The sequence below is a fragment of the Cervus canadensis genome, chromosome 24 (assembly GCF_019320065.1).
Source record: "Cervus canadensis isolate Bull #8, Minnesota chromosome 24, ASM1932006v1, whole genome shotgun sequence".
NCBI lineage: Eukaryota > Metazoa > Chordata > Mammalia > Artiodactyla > Cervidae > Cervus > Cervus canadensis.
Genome location: NC_057409.1, coordinates 38,392,833 through 38,418,895, shown reverse-complemented (window position 1 = coordinate 38,418,895; position 26,063 = coordinate 38,392,833). Strand labels below are relative to the sequence as shown.

The 26,063-nt window shown below is 41.4% G+C and overlaps 1 long non-coding RNA gene across 1 annotated transcript; it reads right to left on the bottom strand.

Annotated features, from left to right (window-relative positions):
- Positions 1 to 539: 539 nt before the first annotated feature.
- On the bottom strand, positions 540 to 21,762 carry LOC122426836. Its single transcript, XR_006265241.1, has 4 exons — positions 19,751 to 21,762; positions 18,435 to 18,483; positions 3,995 to 4,185; positions 540 to 2,107 (listed from the first exon to the last, which is right to left on the bottom strand). It is a non-coding gene; the product is annotated as an uncharacterized LOC122426836 (long non-coding RNA).
- Positions 21,763 to 26,063: the final 4,301 nt, after the last annotated feature.

The window sequence follows — 26,063 nt, the reverse complement described above, 5'->3', positions numbered from 1 at the left end:
GACATCTTGTTCCATGAAAAGAAGAATCCTGTATTAAGTTGTTGACAGTTGGGTTTTGTGTTGTTTGCAGCCAAAGTACTTCTTGGGAGTGTCTCACTTAGAGCTGAAGGCAGAAGGATCAACGCTCATGTGGGAAGCCTGGGGGTGTTGGTAACCAGAGTTCTGCCTTGTGGAGAATGCAGGCGGAGACAAAGACAGAGGGAATGAGTCCTGTGGTTTACATTCTTCTGCCAGTGAATTCTTTTTGCCTAAGATAGTTAGTGTAGAGTTTCTATCACTTGCAAACAAAAGTCCTCCGTCATTTAAGTCTGAGTTTATTCTTGTTCTACAAAAAAAAAAAGTGGGCATGTGTGTGTGAGCGTATGTTCATTGAAGCATGGAAAAACATGAATGGATGTACTGAATGGCTACCAGCAGTTGTTTCTGAGAACTGGAATAGAGGGAAGTAAGAAGGACATAGGCTTCCCAGGTGGTGCTAGTGGTAAAGAACCCACCTGTCAATGCAGGAAACAAAGGAGATGCAGTTTCGATCCCTGGGTTGGGAAGATCCCCTGAAGGAGAGCAGGGCAATCCACTCTAGTACTTAATCACAGAGGAGCCTGGAGGGCTACAGTCCACAGGGTTACAAAGAGTCAGACATAACTGAAGCAACTTAGCACGCAAGAAGGTCATATGTATAATTTTCACTTTATGAACTTTTAATGTTCAAACTTGTTATAACCAACTTTATCGCTTTTGTACTTTTTTTAAAAGACTAAAAACTGCAGAAATCCTGCGATAATGTGTGTGTTGTTTTGAGGCTGCTTAGTTTGAGATGTGTGGCAATTGAAAACTAATACACATGAGTCATCACAAACCTGAGAATCACTGCTTACAAACCACCCAACAAACCTCAGGCAGACAACCACAAATCCCAAGACCCGAATAAAAGCAGAAATAAGTGCTGAGTAAGGAACTGATGCCAGGAACTCGTATCCAATCGGCCTGTGACTATGGCCCCCTACCCTCCCAAACATATAATTTCCATTACTTCTAAAACCCAACCCAATAAGCCCACAATCTAAGTTAAAAACAAACAAACATAAAATTGTGCCTGCCATGCAAATACAGCTTTAAAGCAAGCTCATTTGCTGCCTAGACAGAAAAACCTAGAGCAGCCAAAGCTTCCAGAGTCAGTGTCAACAGCCTGGAGCACTAAAGAAATGAGAGGTATGCTAATCTAAGCAAGTGGGCTGACAGGATGCAGCCAGGTCCAGAGGGGATGGGGTCGTGGGAAAGGGATACACTGGCTCAGCCACACAAGCCAGCTGATAGATGGACCAACACAGAAAATAACAGGGACACGACACTCTCAGGGTTGAAATGGTGCCGGCAACTGGAGCACTGACAGGGGAAAGAAAATCAGGACCAGCAGGACTGATGCCGGCAGATCCAGAGCAGAGGCAGGAGGCACCAGGAACAGAACACGGTGGGGACCAGCAAGAACCAGTGTGAGGCTGCGAGGCAGCAATTGATGAGAGCCAAGACCTGGGATTCCAGGCGGGGATACTGAAGCAGAAATCCAGGGATATGAGGAGTAAGAGCTACATATGCATACTTACTACATACTAAGTGCTTTAAACTCACAGTGCACTTAATTCTTCCAAATTTCTTGTGAAGGAGAACTTTTTAACCATCTCCATTTTTGAAAAGAAGAAATTAACGTTGATAGGAGATACTGGTTTGCTCAGTCACATGCTAGTATATTGGTCAGCTTGGGCTATTGTAATAGAATACCACAGATCAGGTGATGTAAAGAACAGAAATTTGTTTTCTCAGCCTTCTGGAATTTCAAAGTCCAAGATCAAGGTGCTGGCAAGGTTGGTTTCTAGTGAAGTCTCTTTTCCTGGTTCGCAGATGGTTGCCTTCTGCTGTGTCCTCACATGGCCTTTAATTTGGTACACATGTAGAGAGAGAGATCTCTGATTTATCCTCCTCTTCTTATGAAGACACCAGTCCTGATGGGTAAGGGACCCACCCTATGACTTCATTTAACCTTAATTACCTTCTTAGAGGCCCTTATCTCTAAATATAGTCACATTGGGCTTTCGGGCTACAACATGTGAATCTGGAGGAGACAGAATGGGTAGGGGAGTGGGGAAAAGACACAGATCAGTGCAAAAGAGCTAATTAGTAGTAAATACAGACAGTGTGACTTCAGAGCCTAATACTCTTTTTGGATATTTATATATTATTGAGGTGTAACTTAAAAGATTATAGTTCAACGAGTCTTGAATAAATGCATATACATTCAAATAACCCACAGTCCTAGCAAGAACTATACAGTAGATCTTAACCTTGAGACTCCCTCTACCAGACTATCTGATGACAGGAGGTGATGCTACTGGTAGATTTCACGGCAGCCCGGAGTCATCTCTGGCACTGAATACACAAGGTCCATGAGCAGCAAGACTGGATCATGAACTCCCTTCTACACACACCCACATCCGCATGGGGCTCCCTGCCTGGCCAGTCCTCACCCTCTGCTGCTCTGGATTCCAGCAGACTGACCCTCCCTCTCTGTGTAAGGCACTGCCCCTGGCATCTTCTCTGTGGTTCCAGCTCCTACCAAATAGTCCCACAGTGGTTTCCACCAGATGACCCTTGTGCCTCCTCTACTTTGATAAAGAAGCACTTCCTCCCTGCTGAGTTCCAGTTCAGAAGAATCAGCGACTTCCTGCTGTTGCTAGCCTCTGAGTCATCCCGCCACCCATTGCTTGGCTTCTCCGCTCTTCCATCTCCTATACCAACAGTTACCTGCATTGTATTTAGCAGATTCAGACACTCAGCATGGTTTCTCTTCTCCTGGCTATGCTTTTATAGTACACTGCTACGGCCCCTCAGAAACTGGGGCAGTTCTAGGCTTTGGATGGCGCCCATGCACAGACGCCGGAAGATGGAGGACTCATCAGCAGAGATTTCTCCAAGAGAATACCAGAGATTATGCTTTTGTTCTTGACAGTTGACAACTTGCTGGTCTATCTTGTTAGCAAATTAGCACTTTCCTCCAATTCAGTTGTTGCCCGTGGCTCACCTGTTTTTCAGGTGTCGAAACTAGAGATGCTTTTATCACATGGTTCTTTAGCTACTGTCATGACACTATGCTACTAATTGGACTTGTCAAACTGCCACATATTTTCCCCAAAAAAGTACATGTCTCTATGAAGTGGTTGGGGAGAAAATAGTGACTTTGGAGTGCAAAATTGGATACTCCAACACTGAGAAACCTTCAACAGCCTGTGGGTATCCCCTTGGATCCTGCCAACCAGCTGGGGTGGGGTGGGGGAGAAACCTTTGCAGAGGTTTAAAAGAGGCACAATGCCTGGTCTGCTCTAGTTCCAATTTACGTCAAGCTGTAACTAACTGTAAAATCCATATTGAGTAGATTCCCAGGACTACCACAGAAGGAACCCCATCTCTAGTTTGGCTGCAAAACTAAGTCTTGGCTTCCAAGAGAGGGAACACCAGGAGGCAGACTGCACGCACTGGCTCACCGCCCTGTATCTGGGGACTTCTCCAGAGATGCAATACTTCCGAGTCTCCTTTCCTCAGCTCCCACCTCCTAAGTGACAGGCTGTTGGCGTGTCCTGATTGCAAGAGTAGAAGTCCCGCTGTCTAGGGGGGAGAGAAACCAGACAGCGCCCACTTCTCCTTCACTCTCTACGTGATAGATCACTTCAGCTGGAAGAAGTGTCGCGAAAGGACCTGGAAGCTAGTGGGAGAAATGTAACCCAAAAAAAGAAAGGAAGGAAGAAAGAATCCTTTAGTCACAGAGCTTTTCACCCTAACCACAGAACAGGCTCTTGCTTTCTGTGGGAATAATAAAATCCCAGGCCCGCACTATACTAGCTCCTCAAACAAGAAGCAGCTCCCTAGACTGTAACTCCTCAGGGCTTCTGGGTTGGATTTGGTTTTCACTGGGTAAAAGAATACAGTAAAAGGAAAGACTGCGTACCCTTAAGAAAATCAAAGGAGTAAATAAGCTTGCTGTTCACACAAGGAAAATGCAGGCTGCAGGCAGCTCTGCCCATTGGTGGATTCTGCACCTGGTGAACAGACAGCGTTGTGTCTGCCCCAGCTGGACTTTCCCCACAGTGGACCGGCAGCTTCAGAGGTCCAGCAGACTGCCAGGGACATCTCTCCCACCTGGGAAAACAGAGTGGAAAGGAAGGGCTGAAAGAGATAACTTCATTCCAAAGGAAAAGCACAACAGCTAAAAGTTATTATAAGACAAGGATCTCACAGCAGGTGGCAGGAGCTATTTTAAGGGTAAAGAAATATTCTTGGTGGAGAAGCGTTTAGGAAAAAAGCACAAATAGTGCATGAATATCATATCAGAGGAAGAAAAACGTTCTCTCCAAAATAAAGAGCAGGTATGGTATTAGCTGTTTTCACATCACATAAGCCCAGTGCATGCCACCTCAGCCTTTCCTCATCTCACCTGGCTCCTGCCTTTGACAACCCTTTCCTCCAAAGGCAGCCAGACTCAGAATTCTCTGAGAAGAGTGTTCCTCTAAATTATTCATAGGACAGTTCTACCAGCTTCCTATCCTCCCCTTCCAAGAAGTATCTGCTATGTAATAATCCAGTGAAAATGAACAATGCTTGGGACAAATAATGAATCACTCCTTGTAAAATTTCAGGAACTTGTAGATATTTCATGCAGGGAGGAATGTCTCTTACCCACATCCTAAATGGTACCACATTAAAAATATGTTATAAACTTGACCTTTTTTAGGGCATGAGATCCTGTTTTATGGGAATGAGAACATTATTTTTTAAATACTGATTTTCAAAAGTTGAGATCACTACTTTCAATTAAAATCTAAAGCAGACCAGAAAAATATTTATGATGTTATTTCCAACTTGTCTTCTCTTCCTCGTATGTGAACTTTGTTATCAGTAAAGATATGGGAAAGTGTCTTCAATAACAACAACAAAAAAAAACTTTCTAAAATCCTATTTAATCTTGTTGTATTTCTTTTCTACTAGTGCACTTTTGGAAGTGTTTTACCCATATGATACTCTAGTCCTGGTAGGGATAAAACACAATTGACAAGTCTATGTCCATATTTACAACTGTTAGGGATTCCTACTATAATATTGACACTCTCAGTTCTCACTACAGTAGACTACTGCCAGGGACAGACACAATAACCCCCCTCAATTGCATGCTTTTTCAGTGTGACTCTGCTACTCCTTCCATCAGCTAGAGTGAAAGCATTAGTCACTCAGTCGTGTCCGACTCTTTGGGACCCCATGGACTGTAGCCCACCAGGCTCCTCTGTCCATGGAATTCTCCAGGCAAGAATACTTCCATCAGTGAGTGGAGTCCATTTCCTCTCCCCTTGAACCTGGGTTGCCTTTGTGACTTTCTTGACTCACAGAACTGGGCAGGTGTGAGTTCCAGGCACCCTTGTGGAGCCCCAAGCCTCCATGTAAGGAAGCCCAGGCTGTCCTGCTAGACAAGTCTCCTAGAGGAAGGAGCCCCAAGGTGCCCAGACATGTGAGTGGGACCGTGCTGCATCTCCAGCCGAGCCATGACCAGCCCACACACGTAGAGCAGATGCATATCTTTTCCACTGAGTCCGCTCAGATCGCAGGTCTAGAATCATAAGCAAATTACTGCTTTAAGCCACTGTGTTTTGGGGTACTTTGTTACCTAGCAGTAGATAACCAAACTACTGACCTTACACAAAATGACTAAATTGTGTACAGCTACCCAGATTTGGTACATCAAAGATGAAATACTTAACCTCAGAAAGCATCATCTGTCTAAATATAAAAATGTAAATGATCGAAGTTCAAATTATGCTCCAAATCAGAGACCACTTCCCCCATACCCCTGCTTCCCTTCTATGGCAGCAGCCCTCAAAGTGTGGTCCTGGAGGAGCAGTATCAGCAGCACATGAGAACTTGTTAGAAATGCAGATTCTTGACCTTCTATTGAGACAGAAACTCTGAGAATGGGGCCCAGAAATCTATATTTCAATAAGCCTTGCAGGTGAGTCTGATGCATGCTGAAGTGTGAGAACCACTGTTCTATAGCAATAACACTTCTGATGTTTAACTGGTATACCTGGCCACCTGGATAAAAACCAGGTTAGGTGGCTAGGTAAGGCTACGGCTAAGTTCTGACAAACAAAAAGTAAGCAGAAATGGGAAAAGGGGTGTTCTCTTCTCTCATTCACCTTCATGCTGGCTGGAATTCAGATATGATGGGTGGAGCCCTGGAAGCTGTCTTTGATCATGAGATGATCCTGGGAAAGGAATCCATGTACAGCAGAGCAATAAGATAGAAGGAGCCCAGGCCCCTGATATTATGGAGATGCCACATTCCCTGACTTCCTGAATATGAGGAATTCCTATTTTCAGTTCTGTTTTTAAAGTTTTCTGCCCCTCACAATTAAATCCTAACTAATATATCATTCTAAGTAGTACCCCTTCCCTTCGCCAGCTGAAATATTCTTTAATATAAGAATATTTTATTTTCTTCACTTGTCACAAGCTATTCTTTAGGTTGTTTCTATTTTCATTTGCCTATTAACTGTCTCCCTATTTGACTGGAAGCTCATGGGGGCAGTTTTATTCATCATTAAATCCCCAGCATCCAACACTTTTACCCTTCAAACAAGGACTTGGAGAATATTTACTGAATCAAATGGACAGATGAAAGGAGAGATGTAGGAAAGGAACACTTTTCCTGAGATCTTTAAGCACTGATAAAATGATCAAGCCTTAAATAAATCTTTTTACATCCAGTAAAACTGTCTCCCTACAACATATTATCTGTTCCACATTGTAATACAAACATGAAGCAATAATAGTAACTAACACTTTTATACATCTTGTGTGAAAGCCACTCAGTCGTGTCTGGCTCTTTCTGACCCCATGGACTGTAGCCTCCGAGGCTCCTCTGTCCATGGAATTCTCCAGGTCAGAATACTGGAGTGGGTAGCCATTCTCTTCTCCAGGGAATCTTCCCAACCCAGGGATTGGACCCAGGTCTAACACATTGCAGGCAGATTCTTTCCCACCAGGGCAGCCCAAGAATACTGGGGTGGGTAGCCTATGCCTTCTCCAGCAGATCTTCCTGACTTAGGAAGCAAACCGGGGTCTCCTGCATTATACCATAACAAGTTCCAAAAGAGGCACATACTGTAATATACCTCTTCACTATTCCTTAAACCTGTCAAAATCATCAAAAACAGGAAAGTCTGTGAAACCGTCACAGGGAACTTAAGCAGACATGGCTAGAAAATGTAACCTAGTATTCTGGATAGAATTATGGGAACAGAAAAGGGCATTAGGTAGAGACGAAGGAAATCTGAATAAATTAAAGACTTTAGCTATTAATAATATGTCAATATTGGCTTAGTAATTGTAACAAATGTACCACACTAATACAAGATATTAACAGTAGGGAAACTGGGCATGGGATGAGAGAAGGGAAGGGGATGTAGGTATATATTCTCTGTACTGTCTGCTCATTCCTGTAAATCTAAAACTGTTCTAAAAAAATGAAGTCTACTTTTTAAAAAAGACATATATTAATTCTCATGAAAACTGAGATGGGAACCATGATGAGCCCTATTTTACAGATAAAAGAGTACCTTAAGTTCAGTTTCCCCAAGTCTTTGAGACTTAGAATATACGTCTCTTCTGCACCAAAATGTATTTGATTCATTTAAATAATATGTATTGATTACTGTCTGCCAGTCACAGACTGAGCTTAGGCAATTCTATGAAGAGAGGCACAATGAGGAAGGCAGAAAGAGCTTTGTATCTACCTACTGAAATTAAGGGCACGAGCAAACATTTTATTAATAAAGTGTGCACAATTCTAAAATGTATTTTACATGGTGACAGCACATACACTCCTTCAATAGCTAGAAACAACTGAGCTTGACATCTAATTATCAAGAATAATTATTTAAATATGAAGCCACCAGGTGGCATAAATTTTTAAGAACACATAAGTCATGTATCAGAAGTTACAAGGCTGTTTAAGAATGAATTTGTATCTTATCCCAGCTACTAAAATCAGGAAGGCTCTATCTCTGAGGACAATCCCCAGTCTATACTGAAAGGACACCTCAAAGGCGAAAACTTCCTGTGTCGTTGCATTCTTTTCTGAAGATATTCAGTGTAAACTTCCTTCACTGTTATTTTGGCTGGTACAACCTTAACATTTTCATTATTGATTACTCCACTGATCAAAACAAAGGTTTGGCACCTTGGCTGATCAAGCAGAAATTCCTGGCCCATGCCAGTCTGACCATGAAATGTTATACATGCTCACTATAACATGGTACACTAAGACAAAAATAAGCTTTTTTTTTTTTTTGCAAAGTGTATTACCTCTGGGGCTTCTTGACTTTCATACCTGGAACTGTAATCAACAGGTAGACTCCAATCTAAATATCCACCTGAAACAATACCCAAGGGAGCACTTTGTGCATGTAACTTCACTGCTTCTTGTGATTCCTTTAGCTGCCTCACTGTATTTAGCTTCTTAAAAGTTCAGCTGAGGCATTTGGTCCCTCACAAAGTTTTAGCCTGCTCAGTGTGAGCCATGGCACCTTGTACAGACCTCAGTCATGGTATTTACCACAATTCAGTATATTTTAACAAGTAATTAATGAATGAAGATGAGGTACCATTCTGGTCATCTGGGAAACATCAGTGAACAAATCAAAGATGCCTAACCTTGTGAGGAAAAATATACAATAAACAAACTATAATAAGTAAATTTTATAGTATGTTATAATGATAAGTGCTATAGAAAAGTAAAGGGTTTCCCTGGTGGCTCTGTGGTAAAAGAATCTACCTGCCAATGCAGATGTGGGTTCAATCCCTGGTCTAGGAAGATCCCCTGCAGAAGAAAATGGCAACCCACTCTAGTATTTTTGCCTGGGAAATCCCAGGGACAGAGGAGCCTGGCGGACTGTAGTCCATGGGATTGCAAAAGAGCTGGACATGACTTAGCAACTGACCAACAAAAACATATGGAAAAAGAAAACACGGAGTGGGTTAAGAGGGCTGGAATGGACTAGGGTACAGAAAAAGGTTCAAGTTATAGTACTTGAACTATATATAAGATATATATATATCTTCTTCTGTGAGAACGGGATTTGAGCAAAGATTTGAAGGACGTGAGGGAATTAACTCACTTCCTTCAAGTCTTTGCAGATCCCAGAAGAAGAGGCTTCCGGATAGTGGAAAGAACAAGAGCAAACAGCCTCACACAGGAATATGCTTGGTGAGTTTGAGAAGAAGCTTGGAGGCCAGTGAGTCTGGAGTAAAATGCCTCAGAAGGGAATAGGAGGGGAAGAGAGAGGTAAAGCAGGGAACATCAGTGATGGCAGCTTGTGGGCCATTACAAACACTGGCTTTTATTCTGTGTGAAATGGGGAACTGTTGATGGGTTTTGAGCAGTGGAGAGACATGATCTTACTTCTGCAAGATTCACTCAGGTCATTATGTGGAGAATAAAATTGTAGCGGGGCCAAGACAGAAGCAGAAAAACCTGTTAGGAGGTAATTATGAGAGAGGAGGCTGCCTCAGGCAAGAGAAGTAGCATAAAGTGGGCCAGATTTTGGATTTAGCATCACGGGGGAAGGACATGGGGTGTAATCCTTGTGTTAGTCGCTCAGTCATGTCTGACTCTTTGCTGCTCCACAGACTGTAGCCTGCCAGGCTCCTCTGTCCATGGAATTCTCCACTCAAGAATACTGGAGTGGGTTGCCATTTCCTTCTCCAGGGGATCTTCCCAACCCAGGGATTGAACCTGGGTCTCCTGCACTGCAGACAGATTCTTTACCCTCTGACCGCCAGGGAAGCCCCGATAACAAACAGGAGAGCCAAAGACGTCTCTAGGGATTTTGTCCTGAGCAACTGCTTCGATGGAGGTATCATGAACCAATATGGGAAGATCATGGAAGAGGCAGGTTAGGATGTGAAGAGCAGGAATTCATGAAAGAACATGAATTTAGTTGTTGTCTGAAAATGTTCTGTTGACACTTTCTGGTAAGATGGAATAAATACAAGGAGAGTGGGTGTCAGCCGTCTGAAAGAAAATCTGGGATTCAGCTGGGCAGCACATTTTAGAAGTGCTCCATTTCAAATTCCCAACACTTGATATCAGAGACAACATTGTGAGGAAAAACACAGAAATCAATGTCTTTGAATCTAAAAATGATTGTGAAGAATTAGACTCTGAACATGAAAAAAACCTAAAAATACCTCAAATGATTTATCTACATTTACCTCTTTATACATGACTTGAGAATAAAATATGATTTTAAAAATCCACTAGATGGGACTAAATTTTCAAAAAATAGAAAATAACTTCAGTGGTAAGAAATCACCATTTAATAGTTTAATGGGCAATGCTTTTCTTAGTGACACAAAAAATATTTTTAAATTGGATACGAGATAATAATGATTAAAAATAACTAATACTTACTAGCCACAATGAGCCAGGGACAGTGCTAAGTGCTATACATGGAATTTATATATACATGGAATCTCACAACCATCCTATGAAGTAGTAACCAATTTCCCTCCTTTTAAGAGAATGCCCAAATAGTGAAGAAAACTTATGTGCCTTTTGTATGTCCCATACAATCTTTGTGCTTTGCTACTTTTTCCCCTTGGAATAAAATCATCAGCCTCCTATAATTTCTCACCTTTAAGAATTTTAAGAAGGAAATCTTTAGCATGAGTCTTAGATGCCTGCTGCATTTATTATCCCAAGTCCAGCTGCTCCCTCTGCTACACATAGACTTCTAATTCCAGTCTTTTGTGTGGGTTTGGGGTTTTGTTTGGTTCCCTTTTTCAAATAAAAAAATAGGCATGGGGGACTTCCCTGGTGGTCCAGTGGTTGGGACTCCATAGTCCCAATGCAGGGAGTTCCAAAGTGAAAGTCACTCAGTCATGTCCATCTCTTGTGACCCCATGGACATACAGTCCATGGAATTCTCCAGGCCAGAATACTTGAGTGGGTAGCCTTTCCCTCCTCCAGGGGATCTTCCCAACCCAGGAATCGAACCCAGGTCTCCCGTACTGTGGGTAGATTCTTTACCAGCTGAGCCACAAGGGAAGCCCAAGAACACTGGAGTGGGTAGCCGATCCCTTCTTCAGCGGATCTTCCCAATCCAGGAATTGAAACAGGGTCTCCTGCGTTGCAGGCGGGTTCTTTAGGAACTGAGCTATGAGGGAAGTTCCCTGGTCAGGGAATTGGATCTCAAGTGCGACAACTAAAGATCCCATGTGCCACAACTGGGACCTAACACAGCCAAATAAACAAATAAATTTTTAAAAAGAGAAAAGCACAGAAGGAGGTGCAGGGCTCAAGGGATGAGTAACACGTTGCCCCTGCCTTGAGGCACTTACAGTCTAATGGGTGAGACAGCGCAGGAACGGGTAATCTACTCCCTCTCACATGCCAGGTGCTTTGCGTCTGCGTGCAGCAAGCTCTGACAGCGCAGAGACAGCTTAGGGCAGGCCCTAATGGAAAGAAAAAGTGGGTGTTTTCTCAACTCCTTCAGCTTCACGCTGGATTACGGGTCATTCCGGTAAACATTCCTGGGCTGCAGTGAGCCACTCAGGGGCTGTTTTGATTATAGTTCTTTCATACCTTGTATCACGTAGGCCACAAGAGCATACACTGTTTGTTTAATATTGGACTAAAGATGACAGACTAGGTTCTATGGAAGTCCTGAAAATGATTCAGTTCCAAACTTCCCAGAAAAAAAAAAAAAAGAAACTCTGACACACAATTACAAAAGCATGATACTGGCTGGGCTCAAAAACCACAGTTACAAAAACTATTTAGCAATGTACTGTAGAATAGATGTTAATTGACATTTACAGAGTATTAGTCAATAATATATTAAACAGTAACATTTACAGATTAATTACATGAACCTACACAAGGTACTTGTACTGGGGTTAGGGGGTGGGGGAAAAAAAGGACAATCCTTGGAAAAGGATCAATCTGGTTAGGGAGACTCTGTGAACCTAGAATAAAAACCAGGGTTATAAACACACCAAATTCTAGTAAATTCAATCCCATTTTACTGATGTTTGTAACCCTCATTCATAGTTTGAGACATGTGCACTAAGGGACCTCTTTTTTTAACAGCATCTCAGAACTGTGACAATATCTGCTCAAACCAATGGATTAAGAGGAAATGAAGTTTTTTTCCTGATCTGCAACTACAAGGCCCTAATGGTATAAAATCTGCTTGTGCAGGGGAGGGATGGGCAAGAATGTCCTCTAAGTTCAGCTAGCAAGAAGATATTTCCTAGAAGAAGCAACACTGTTGTTAATGCAATATACAGAAACCTATACCAAATCACTGTCATTTTTGACAGGTCCCTTAGGGGAAAAAAAAAAGTGTGTCAAATACTAAAATATAAGATTTTAGCTGACAGGACTAGATTCCTTGCTAAAAGCTGTCTACACAGAAGCAACACTGGCAATCATGACACTGAAAATTTTTAAGGGTTCTTATTCTCATCTGCAGCCTTGGGATGTGTACAGACGAAAAGATGTATTCTCTCCTTCCCCATCATTCTTACAAACTCAAGCAAGTAACTTCATCTAAATTCCTTGTAGAGGAAAGGGGTAAAAGCCTAGGTGGGAGGAACTTTTGAAAATAGCGTCTCTTCCCCACTCCATCTTTTGATGTTACTGATGGAAACAGTCTATGTGTGAAAAAGAGAAAACCTGAGAACCACTCATCTGAAATATCTGAACACACAACCAGATACCTTGATACAGATACTTTCAGGAGATACAGTAACTGCTACCATTAAGCTCACCTCCAGTAGCATTCCACTCTACAGAGACGGGATGCCTCCTAGGGTGTGGATTAAGCCTCTGTACCCTGTACCTGGGTTTAGGTAGCAACAATTCCTGTGAGGGCGTGAGTCAGCTGTGTTGCTTTCCAGTGTCACCAAGACTACATACTTGACTAAACCACAACTAACACAGAGATCAGAAAAGTTTTATCAAGATGCATGTGAACATCAGCATGAAGACTGATGCAATTAATGACCACTTCACCCTTTTTATTCATATATTGAAAGAAATGTTAACTCTTCTAGAGAAGAAATGTGCTCTGATACTTCTGAAGTACATCCTATGATAAATTATATTTCACTTCAGCACAGTAAAGCATCAGTTTTTAAGCCCCAGAAGACATTTTGTGTGGATGCTTTGCTTTCTTTGAATAAGCATTAGGGAGCAAAGGCATAAAACCTAAAGGGAAAGGAGTTAAGAATCCAGTAAGACAGTTAAAAAGGTAAGAGAAACCTATCTTTTTGGACTGATGTTGAAGCTGAAATTCCAATACTTTGGCCACCTGATGTGAAGAGCTGACTCATTTGAAAAGACCCTGATGCTGGGAAAGATTGAGGGCAGGAGGAGAAGGGGATGACAGAGGATGAGATGGTTGGATGGCATCACCGATCCAATGGACATAAGTTTGAGTGGACTCCGGGAGTTGGTGATGGACAGCGAGGCCTGGAGTGCTGAGGTCCATGGGGTCACAGAGTCGGACACGACTGAGCGATTGAATTGAACTGAAGTGAATGCCGTAGATATTTGACTGCTAACACTAGTAAGAGAGTAGTGTAGCCAAAAATGCAGTATTTGGACAGGACTGCAAAAAAGAAAGCTCTTATCCTTAGAAAGTCAAATGTTTCCACCTTCCCAGGGTTACTAATGCTGTTTTCCCACAGCTTCTTGGAAAATATCGCTGTTTTCTCTGGGCTCTTTCCAGGTGCTTTATTGAGAGAGTAAAATGGAGGAAGAGGAAAATACCGTAAACAACCTCACTATGGAAGGTACTTCTGTTCTTTCTGTATAAAATTCTCATATGCGTAATTGCGGAGGAAGAAGGATGATCAGAAAATACGGCTGATTTGCTGATTGGTCATTTGCTGATTGTTCTAGCACAATAATTCTCAAATATATTCATTCTTTAGTCTAAATCAGAGCTTCTAAAACATTCTGTGGTAAAGGACCAAATTTTAAAATTTCCATCTACTGCAAGCTTTTATAAATTACAGTAGAAATGAGTTACTAGAAAAGTAAATTTTTAAAAATATACAAAATATAAGCCCCCAAATTTTGTATTAGTGATTTCAACGGGCATAAAATAACTCTGTCAAATTGCTATTAAAGTTTATAAAAGCTTACTCTCAGCTTCTGTACTTACCTTGTGGCAAATGGATAACAAACTATTCTGAACTACAGTCTGAAAAGAATTGTCCTAACCACACACATATCCACAAACATGGGACACATATACATCACAGAAGCACACACAAACGCATCAAAGATAAATTTCTATCCATTTTAAAAATAATTTAAATATATAGAAAATAATTGTTTTACATATTTCTTTAAAATCCACTTTATACCAAAAAAGTTGATGAGAAAGCGGCAGTCTCCTACCCCACCTCCCCCCTTCAGCACCTGCCCAAAGTGGCAGCTGACTAACAATCACACCTGTCAGGGGAGCGGTCATTGCCAGCCTCCCTTCCCCCAGCCTGACTTTCCTCCTGGGGCTCTCTTCTTTTCACAGCTGCTGACCTGGGTATTCCCTCTGCCTCTCTTCTGCGCAGGGGTACCCTTTGAGAAAAACTATAATACTGTTCAAAATATTTGTGGCTCCTGCCTTGGGGTTGATTACACTCACCCCATTGATGTCAGGCTTGGTTACGAGATGTGATGTCCCATCCGATGGGAGGATTTTCCATCTCTGCCTTGTTAAACTCAGAAGTGACCGTGTGACTTGATTTGGCCAATGACATGTGACATTCCAAGGTGGAAACTTAACAGAGAGTTCTATCATCTCTTTTCCCTCTGCCACAAGTCTGGCAATTTCACAGGTAAAGGATGCTCCACCAGCCTGAGTCCAATTATGATGATGAAAAGGAGCAGAACTACACAATGGACACACTGGGTGAAAAGAAATAACCCTACATTGTAAACCAGAGAGTTTGGTATTGTTTGTGACTGCATCATAGCCTGAGTTGATGAATATATCTGTATTTCCTAGATCTCCTTTGTTGGCTTTATGCTCTAAATTTGGCAATTTATCTTCCAGTAGCTTCCTGAGAAAGTGTCTATAACAGGCAAAGACCTAATATGTCTGAAAATAATAGAATACTGAATTTGAAATAATTTTTCTCTCAGAATCAGAAAGCATTGAGACATTGTCTTCTAGTTTCCAATGATGCTGTTGAGAAGACCACTGTTGTTTTTTCTAGTCCTTTGTGTGTATCTTCACCTGCTCCCAGAGGCTTTTAATGGCTGTTCTAAAATTTCGTGGTCATGTGCTTTGTTATGGGCCTTTTTCAAGACATTTCAGTATCTCTTTCAATCTTAATGCTCATGTTTTTCAAATCTAGGACAGAATCTTCAATATTCTCTTAAAATCATCTTTTTTTAAAATAAAAATTTTAGTTTCATCAAAGTTAAACATGCTCAAAGTTTGCAGAGTCAACAACTTTCTCACTGAATATTTACTGTTCCCCAGGGACAGCCACTCTGTTTTTTTTTTTTTTTTAGCTAGTTCTTTGGTATTGACCTCCATATCTCTACACACGTATTTAATTGTGGTAACATGATATTTCTGTTTCAGGCATTATTTATTTTCATTATGGAAATGAGGATTTATTCTCCTCCTTCTCTGCACAGCCACAACATACATGCTGCTTTCACTATATATCATAACTTTAATTAGATTAATCATGAGTATTTACATTATTCAGTTCAGTTCAGTTCAGTCCCTCAGCTGTGTCCAACTCTTTGTGACCCCATGAATCGCAGCATGCCAGGCCTCCCTGTCCATCACCAACTCATGGAATTTACTCAAACTCATGTCCATCGAGTTGGTGACACCATCCAGCCATCTCATCCTCTGTCGTCCCCTTCTCCTCCTGCCCCCAATCCCTCCCAGCATCAGGGTCTTTTCCAATGAGTCAACTCTTCACATGAGGTGGCCAAAGTACTGGAGTTTCAGCTTCAGCATCAGTCCTTCCAATAAACACCCAGGACTGATCTCCTTTAGAATGGACTGGTTGGATCTTCTTGCAGTCCAAGGGACTCTCAAGAGTCTTCTCCAACACTACAGTTCAAAAGCATCAATTTTTCAGCACTCAGCTTTCTCCACAGTCCAACTCACATCCATAGATGACCACTGGAAAAACCATAGCCTTGACTAGATGGACCTTTGTTCGCAAAGTAATGTCTCTGCTTTTTAATATGCTATGTAGGTTGGGTCATAACTTTCCTTCCAAGGAATAAGCGTCTTTTAATTTCATGGCTGCAATCACCATCTGCAGTGATTTTGGAGCCCCCAAAAATAAAGTCTGACACTGTTTCCACTGTCTCCCCATCTACTTCCCATGAAGTGATGGGACCAGATGCCATGATCTTAGTTTTCTGAATATTGAGCTTTAAGCCAACTTTTTTACATTACTGGGACCTTGTATTCCAGTTAGATTTGAGTCATGTAATAACTATGATTACTTTTCCTCTCCTACCAAACTTTTTTGTTTTCCCTGGAGTTAATAACTGTATTGTTCTTTTCACTTACTTAGTTTCCTAAGCATATATTGCCAATTCAAAACTCTCTACCACTCATTTAAATTCTCATTCTGACATTTTTAGATGTCAGACTTTCTGGTAGGTTGGTAAGTTGGTTGGATAGTTTGTTGGTTTCTCTCTTTCAGGATGGACAATTCCCTTAAATTCTCTGGAGTACTCCCAAATGGAGATCCTTTCTCCTCATTTCTCAAGAAAGAAGGATTGAATATACTTTAGTTAGCAGTTTGTTAGCTGGGTTTATAACTTTAAAATATTTGGACAAATGTTCCATAGGCCTCTTTTTATTCTCTTTTCCCAGGCTCTACAAATGGCATAAAGAAGACATGGCCACTAATCCCCGAACTCTGGGTTCCTGTCGGGCAAATTTGCTTCCTTCTCATCAATACCCCTTCTGCAGGCTTAGGTATCAGCTTCTCCACCTCTAAGTCAGTTACCCTTCCTCCATCCATCCTATCTTCTAAGTATGTGCTGAATTCTCTCAACTGCTGTTGTCAGCTTTTCTGTTCCTTTTGTCCTTGAGGGGTTGTAGAAGTATCCTATTGCTGCTGTGACAAATTATCACAAACTAAATGTCTTCAAACAACACAGGTTTATTATCTTAAAATGCTGGAGGTCGGAAGTCCGTAATCAGTCTCAGATGGCTAAAATCAAGGTGTTGGCAGGTGGCATCCCGTTAGGAAACTGTGAGGGAGAATCTGTTTCTTTGCCATTTCAAGTTCCTACAGGGTGTCTGCATTTGTTGGCTAGTGACCTCATCGTCTATGCTCAAAGCCAGCTGCTGAGCCTCTTCCATTCTCTCTCTCTAACTCTCCTGCCTCCTTCTTTCCCTTATAAAAAGCTTTGTGATTACATTGAAAGAGAAAGTGTTGGTCACTCAGTCGTGTCCAACTCTTTGCGACCCCATGGACTATAGCCCGCCAGGCTCCTCTGTCCATGGAATTCTTCAGGCAAAAATACTGGAGTGGGCAGCCATTTCCTTCTCTAGGGGATCTTCCTGACCCAGGGGTTGAACTCAGGTCTCCTGCATTGCAGGAGGATTCTTTATCATCTGATCCACCCTGGAAGCCCTCAGGGGTTACACTGGGCCCACTCAAACAATCTAAGATAATCACCATATCTCAAAATTCTTAACTTAATCACATCTGCAAAGTCCTTTTTTTTTTCAAATAAGACAATCACAGGTCCCAGGAATTAAGACAGGAGTATTTATGAAGGGACTACTATTCTGTCTGTCGTAAAAGTTTACACTTTTCTTACTCCTTTAGTGTGGAGTGTCAGAAATGAGCAAAGCAAAGAGTATGTGTTCAATCACCTTGTTTGATCAGGAGCCCAAATAGTATGCATACTGTTTCCAATCCCTGGGATTCTTCTCAAATCTTTTTTCAAATAGATAAAAATAACAGATAGGAATAATAATAGAAATAACCAAATATCATTGAAGCCTTTAATCTATACATGAGATTAGAACAGCCTTCAGAAATTTTTCATGAAACATGAGTGTCACTGTTTGGAAGAGAATCTGGCAGAGTAGAAATGGGAAGAAAATGAATAAAAGTGGAAAACAGAACAAATGAGTGGGGAAAAAATTTTTTTGAAGGAGGTGCTTACAAGATTATGAAATATGCTTGACACTCAGTAATATGGGTGCTAACCACAGACTAACAGACAAGAATCAAAGATGAGAACAGAAAGGTCACATATGAAAAAAAGAAAGCTAAATTTAGAATTGGAATTTCTAAATTCAAACCCCAATTCTCAAACTTACAGTCTGATCTTCTGCAAGTCAATCAGGTGTCTTGGTTGTACAGCTGAAGCTGAAATCCAAAAAAGTTATATCAATTTAAATTAACAGACATATATGAAAGACTTCAGGGAGCCATCCATCACATTGCAGTTGGATGTTAGTTGAATCTAAAGCAGAAATTGGCACGAATTGAAAACTATCATTATGGCAAAGCAATGATAACATAAGAACCCAACAGCTGGAAGGCAGACTAAAAGAAAATTTTCTTTCCTATTTCTAAAACAATGGACTTAAAAAAAGAAATAAAGAAAAAGATGGACTAGTCTAGCCATAAGAAAATTCACCTTAATGCATGGGTATCATTGCAGATATTCTATAGAAATACCACTTTTACTCATTATTTTTTTTACTGAACTCCTTCAATGTGCCAAACACCATGCTAGGTATAAAGTATATACCTGTGAATAAGGCAGATGCAATCACTGCCCTCACAGAGGTTACAGTCTAGCAAGGAACCAGACAGTTAAACAAAAAATGGCAAGTAAGTGTGATAGGTGATTTAATGGGAACCAAAACATGGAATTCAGGTAGTGAAATCAGACTAGGGTGCAAGTCTGAGGTAGGGGGTTAAGCACCATGCTCAGAGTTCATGACATACCCTTCAGAGCTCAGCTACACAGCAGGAATGAGCAAAGCAAAGATGAAAGGGGACGGTTAGGCAGAGGGTGCCAGGGAGCCTACTCCTTCACCTAGGAAGGCTGACAAGGTATTTTGGAAGTTTTTTAGCCTAATTCTTGTGTCATGTATGAAATGGTGACAGGACCGATACGAGAGGAAAGTGCTTGTATTACTATGATGCTATCGGAATGATAGACTCACACTCATGGAATAATAATTACTTTGCTTTCTTCTCAAAGTAAATTCCCTCCCCTACTTCTCATCCTACAACCAGGCAGGGGAGAACAGCGGCTCTGGAATCAGGTTGCCAGCTTGGGTTCACATTCTCACTCTTGCCACTTGCTAGCTCTAAGACCTTGGAGACGCTATTTTCTTCATCCCTTCATGCTTCAGCTTACTTATGTACAAAATGCTCCTAATGTTACAATTTTCCTCATTAAGTTATTATGAGGATTAGGTTAGTTAATAAGTCAAAAGTGTTTAAAACAGTGCCCGGCACAAAGTAAGAACTTATCTTCACTTATTGCTGCTACCAGTTTTATTTGCCAACCACTGGCCTTTTGTAATTTCCAGGAGGATAAGAGGTCAGTTGATTTTGTTTACATGGCATTGCTTTCAGTCACAAGGAAGACAAGAATGCAGCAGGACTACTAGCTTACCAACTGGTCCTCAAAATAGAAATAAGAAGCAACCAGAATCTTGCTGATCAGTTCTTCAGTTCTGACTCTGAACGTGGGAAGATCAGAAAGCTTCAAAGAGGTCTTCATCTCTTTCAGGTTATATAGAACTAAGACAGAGATGGCAGGGAGTGTGACCATGCTGAAATCAGGTCCCACAAGAAGGCAGTACTTTGGTGGATTCCTATGATTCAGGCTGTAATACAGAAACAATATTTATAGATGCATTTAGAGATTATCAAGCTAAGGGAGACCTGTTTATGCAAACCAATGCCAGGAGATTAAGTCCAGAATTTCAACTGCATCCACTCATCAAACATTTGAGTGCCAGCTACGTATAAAATACTGTTCTAAATGTTAAGAATATAGCAATCAAAAAAAGAGACAAAAGTCCCTGCAAACGTATTAAATGAGCTAAGTATATGTCATGCCAGAAAGTGACAGGTGCCATGGAGAATAATAAAGTATCAAAAGGAGACAGAGAGAGCAAAAGAGCAAAGAGGGAGGTGGGGTGTGGGGTGAACAATTTTCATCAGGGTAATAAGGGAAGGCCTCACGGAAATGGGGATGTTTAAGCAAAGACCTGAGGAGGTGAGAAGGACATGGAAACGTCTCAAAGGAGCATCCTGACCAGAAAGAACAGCAAATTTGAGTCCCTGAGGAGAGTGTGTCCAAACTGCTGAGTAATAGCAAGGTGGTCAATGGGCCTGAGCAGTGAAAGGTAGTGGGAAAAGAGCAGGAAGTGGATCAGAAAGGAAATGGGGTCTTGTAGGCCTAACTGTAAGAATCACAGCCTTTTCTGAGCAACGTGGGAGCTACTAGATAGCTTTGAACAGAATCATAGCTTAAAAGGATCACCCTGGCTGCTGGGCTGAGAAGAGAATGAAGGCTAATGGAGGTAACAGCAGCTTGGACCAAGGTGGTATCAGTGGAGATGGGAGAATTAGTCACATATTTTCAAGAGACAGCAGTAGGATTTGATGACAGATTGGATGTGGGGTGTAAAAGAGTTGCTGAGTTGGCCTCAGCAGTGGAAATGATGGAGTTGCCATGGACTGAGACAGAGAAAGTTGTAAGTATAGGAGGTTTTTGAGCAGAGGAGAGATCAGGAGTTTAGTTTTAGATATAATAAAATGGAGAGGTCTATTAAACATCCAAGGCTTCCCTGGTAGCTCAGCTGGTAAAGAATCTACCTGCAATGCAGGAGATCCCAGTTTGATTCCTGGGTCAGGAAGATCCACTGGAGAGAGGATAGGCTACCTATTCCAGCATTCTGGCCTGGAGAATTCCATGGACTGTATAGACAGCCCATGGGGTTGCAAAGAGTCAGACATGACTGAGCGACTCTCACTTTTCAGAGGTCTATTAAATATCCTAGGATATACAAGGCCTAATCTGAGCCTAGGGAGTTGTGAGCATATTTATAATATCTGATGCCGTAAGACTGAATGAGGTACTGAGGGAAAGAGCATGAAACAGAAGAGGTGCAAAGTCAGAGACCCGGGACACTCCAACAGTAAGAGGTCAGTGAGCAAAAGAGATTGAGAACAATGACTAGCAGTGGATTATGAATATCAGGAGGGTAAAGTGCCCTGTAACACTGAAGAAACAAGTGTAACAAGTGAAGCTACATGGGAGGTTGTGATCAACTGTGTCAAACGTTGTTGATAAGTCAAATGAAAAGACTGAGAACAGGCCATTGGATTAAGTAACATGGAGAGCAGTTTTGGTGGAATTCTGGGGGCAAGAGTTAGTTGGAGTGGATTTAACAGAAAATGTGAGAAAGGAATGGGGATGGTAAATGCAGAACTCTTTCAGGGATATTCATTGTAAAGAGGCAAAAAAAAGGGGGGCCGGGGACAGTAGCTAGAGGAGAAAGTAGAAATAGAGAGTTTTGTTGTTGTTATTGTTGAAGATTAATTTTAAGAAGCAAAATATTAATTTACATTGTTTTTCAGTTGCTAAGCCAAGTCTGACTTTTTGTGACCTCATAAACTGCAGCATGCCAGGCTTCTCTGTCCATCACTATCTCCCTGACTTTCTTCAAACTCATGCCCATTGAGTCAGTGATGCCATCCAACCGTCTCATCCTCTGTTACCCTCTTCTCCACTTGCCCTCAATTTTTCCCAGCATCAGGGTCTTTATCAATGAATGAGTCAGCTCTTGGAATTAGGTGGCCAAAGTACTGGAGCTTCAGCTTCAGCATCAGTCCTTCCAATCTACCATATCTAACTTATGCAGGGCACTATAACTAGTAAACGGAACACAAATAGATGTAACTGATCAGTGCTTTCTCCTCTCTGTTGGAAAACTATTGGGAAAGTCCAATTAAAGTCATAAGACTAATTCATGGGCACAGACAATAGCTCCACCTTACACTGTTTCCAATTATGAACTGCTAAGTAGATCAGATGCTTTAATCAGCTGAGCAGGGTACCTCTCCTGTGACCAGTGCTGGAGAAACTCTAACCATTCATTCATTCCTTCATTCAAGAAACATTACTGAGGGCCTATTATATGCCAATTACTAGGGATACAAGTCCAGCAAAACATAACATTGCCTTTAGGAAGTTCATGGTTCAATAAAGGATACAGACAAGCAAGGAAATCAAACCAGTCAATCCTGAAGGAAATTAACTCTGAATAGTCATTGGAAGGATTGATGCTGAAGCTCCAATACTTTGGCACCTGATTCCAAGAGTCAACTCACAGGAAAAGATCCTGATGCCTGGAAAGACTGAAGGCCAAAGGAGAAGAGGTGGCAGAGGATAAGATGGTTAGATATGTAATGTTAGATGTTTAGATATGTTAGAACCATTTAGTGACTGAACCCCAAGCAAATAAACAGTTCTCATATAATGGTAAAAGAGGTATGTGTACATACGAGACAAAATTTGAATTAAAATAGTTAACAGCTTAGTATGGGGACATCTAGGTCATTTCTTTTTTCTGTTATAGATGGGCTTCCCTGGTGGCTCACAAATCCACCTACCAATGCAGGAGACATGGGTTCAATCTCTGGGTCAGGAAGATCTTCTGGAGAAGGCAATGGCAACTCACTCCAGTATTCTTGCCTGGGAAATTCCATGGACAGAGGAGCCTGGAGGACTGTAGTTCAAATGGCCACAAAAGAGTCAGACTAAACCACAACAATGGTTCAAGTGTTTGAGATACATCAGTGAACAAAACAAAGCGACTCCTATTTAGAATGTGCATATTAGCAGGGGAACCAGTAAACAGTGAACATAAAAAGTAGTAAAACACACAGTATATCTGAAGATAATGACTGCTATAGGGAAAAATAGGGGCGGCTGAGGTAGGTGTCAAATTGCAATTTTAAATAGTATGAGCAAGGGCCTCAGTGAGAAAGTGAAGGAGGTGAAGGAGTCAGCTATCTTCAAATTTGGAAAAAACACTTTAAGTACTGAAACAGACCCAAGGTGCTAAGGTAGAAGCGTAGCTGGTGTGCGGCAGTGGGAGAAGCAGGGAAACTTCTTCAGAAGCAATTGCAGTAATCCAGGCAAGAGATGAAGGTATTGCAGATCCACGTCACCTGCACCTGCAGAGGAGGTAGCAGTCAGTTTTTGGATGTATTTTGAAGGTACAGCAATAGAATTACCTACAAGAATAGATGTGGAATAAGAGAGAAAAGAAGGTGTTAAGAATCATCCCAAGATTTCTAATCTCAGCAACTAAGATGGAAAATGCTGCAGGTGCAGATGTGATGGGGGAAATCAGCTCAGTGTTGGACAGATTGAGCTTGAGATGTCTATTAGACACCTCTATAGGACCTAGAATCCTCTTGGCCTTCTTGCTTGTGGGACAATTTGCAACTTATTTTGTCCCTATTGCCATGGCCACCCAACCTCAGGCAGTAACCACCCAATAGTGCTTTGCCTCATGCTCACGCCACACATCTCACACAAAGGTCTGCCTGGTGCCCACACAAAACCTAAGTGTGCACATGTTCCAGAGGAGGGTAGTGTTAGCATCTTCTGACTGAATCTTAACCTTCTCTCCTGATTCCCTTCTTTTTGCTACCCTCATTTCCCCAGGACTGTAATCCCTAGTAAGATAAGAGCACAGAAGCCTCTATTTCTGGGAGAACCAAGGCTAAGACAAATGCTAAGACAACAGTGAAGGCATGAATGGATAGCTGTTTAAATGAGTCTGGAGTTTGGGAGAGTGATTTGGGGAAAAGATATAATTTTGAGAGTTAATCAGCATGGGCATTGTATTTACAATCACAAGGCAGGATGAGGGCATAAAGGAGTGAACAAAAAAGATAAATAACAGATGTTGGAGAAGTTGAAGATTTTATTCTAGTATCTTTGAAAGCAGTATCTTTGAGAGCAGAAACAACCTTTTCTTCATGGCTATAGCTCCAGTTTTGTAGTACAGGGCACAAAGTAGGTGCTCAACAGGTATTTTTAGAATAAACAAAATAGGTCACCATGGCCCTTGGGTTAGGTAGAAAAACTAAGTCACGAGAGATGATGAACTAAAACAGGCAGGGTTCATGGAACTTGAGTTCACAGTGAGGGTAAAAATTAGGTTCAACAGCGGAAGCAACAGAGTAAAATAACAGGAAAAGGAAGTGGTGGTTAGAAAAAAAGTGCTCAGATACCACTTTCTCCTTGAAGCCTTTTACAATCATCTCATGAGACTTTTCCCCTTTTCCATCTCATCTACTTTATACTAAGTCCACTTGCACCCATGTACTCTTCTTTCACCTTCCCAACATTAACCCTGTTTTCCAATTGAAAAATTAAGTAAAAAACAGGGGTAGCTTTTAAGTCCCAGAGATAAAAATGAATGCTAAAGTTGGATGATTCTAGTTCATTTCTATGGTTTATGGATATGCAAATACATGAAATTAGAAGACTACATTTCAAATCTGAAGCATATCCAAAGTGTTTAGCAAAATAACATGCATTTGAATGACTGGATGACTGAATGAATAAGTGAATTAATGAGGTCAGGTAAGAACAGAGGTCAGGGGAGCCAACATCAAGGACAAAATATGACTAAATGACTGTTGGAGGCTCACTGATCTGACCATAGGGCAAAGATGGATCAGGCAAGTGGGCCTGCAGTTAAAAAGCACCGAGGAAGCTAGCAAAGCAACTAAGACATGAAGAGGTAGGGCCTAAGTGAGCTCACAGTGCAAACAGAAAAGGAGAATGTAGAGAAATTTTAAAATTAAAAATTACCATATTTGGTGAGTGCTAAGTATAGGCTATGAGTAACTCTTTATGATCCCATGGACTGTAGCCTGCCAGGCTTCTCTGTCCTTGGGCTTCTCCAGGCAAGAATACTGGAGTGGGTTGCCATTCCTTTCTCCAAGGGATCTTCTGGACCCAGGGATTGAACCCAGGTCTCCTGCATTGCAGGCAGATACTTTACCATCTGAGCCACCTGGGAATTCCCAAATAATTCCAATATTCTGGTATCATGTATAGGACCAGGGTAAGAAGAGCAAGGAGATAAGCTACATTTTGAAAGTGTATTTGACACAAAGATGAGATATATAAATAAATCTAATAATGGGAAACATTTTAACTGACACTTGTTACATGTCATTGTGCCAAGCACAACTTTCCATGAATGATCTCATTTAATTATCATAAGAACACTATGATGTAGTAGCTACTATCATCTTCACTTCACAGATGGGAAAACTGAGGTGCACAAGGGAAGACCATGCCCAAAGTCACACAGCTGAACCAGGGTTTGAACCCTAAAACATTTAGAAATTTTGCCATGACCACAGAGATATTATTTGTTCAATAAATAACGAACACCACTGCATTGTGCTGAGGATGGGAGGAGAGAAATTCTGGTGGTAAACAAGGCGCACTTGGTCACTACCTGCACAGACTTATAAGAACAGTAAACAAATAATTCCAAGAATCATGAATCAGGAAAGTGCTAAGTTACAGTTAGGTAGGAGAAGTGGGTGACAGCGAAGAATTTCAAGGAAAGGGAATAGCATGTATAAATACCTTGAGGTGAGAACCTACAGTAGAGAACAAGAGAAAAGAGCCTTGAAAAATAAAAGACTAACATGGCTGGAGTGCAGATAGCTAGAGAACTCACTGGGGAGGCTGAGAACACAAGCCTGGATAACAGAGGGCCTGGCCTTTATGATAAGGACTCAGATTGTGTTCAGTAAACAAAGGGAAGGACTTAAGGAATTCAATCAGGGTAGCAACTTGATCAGATTTGTATTTGTTAAAAATTACTCTGGCTGGAGGGAGGGGCAGCACAGAAGAGTAGAAAAAAAAAAAAAAA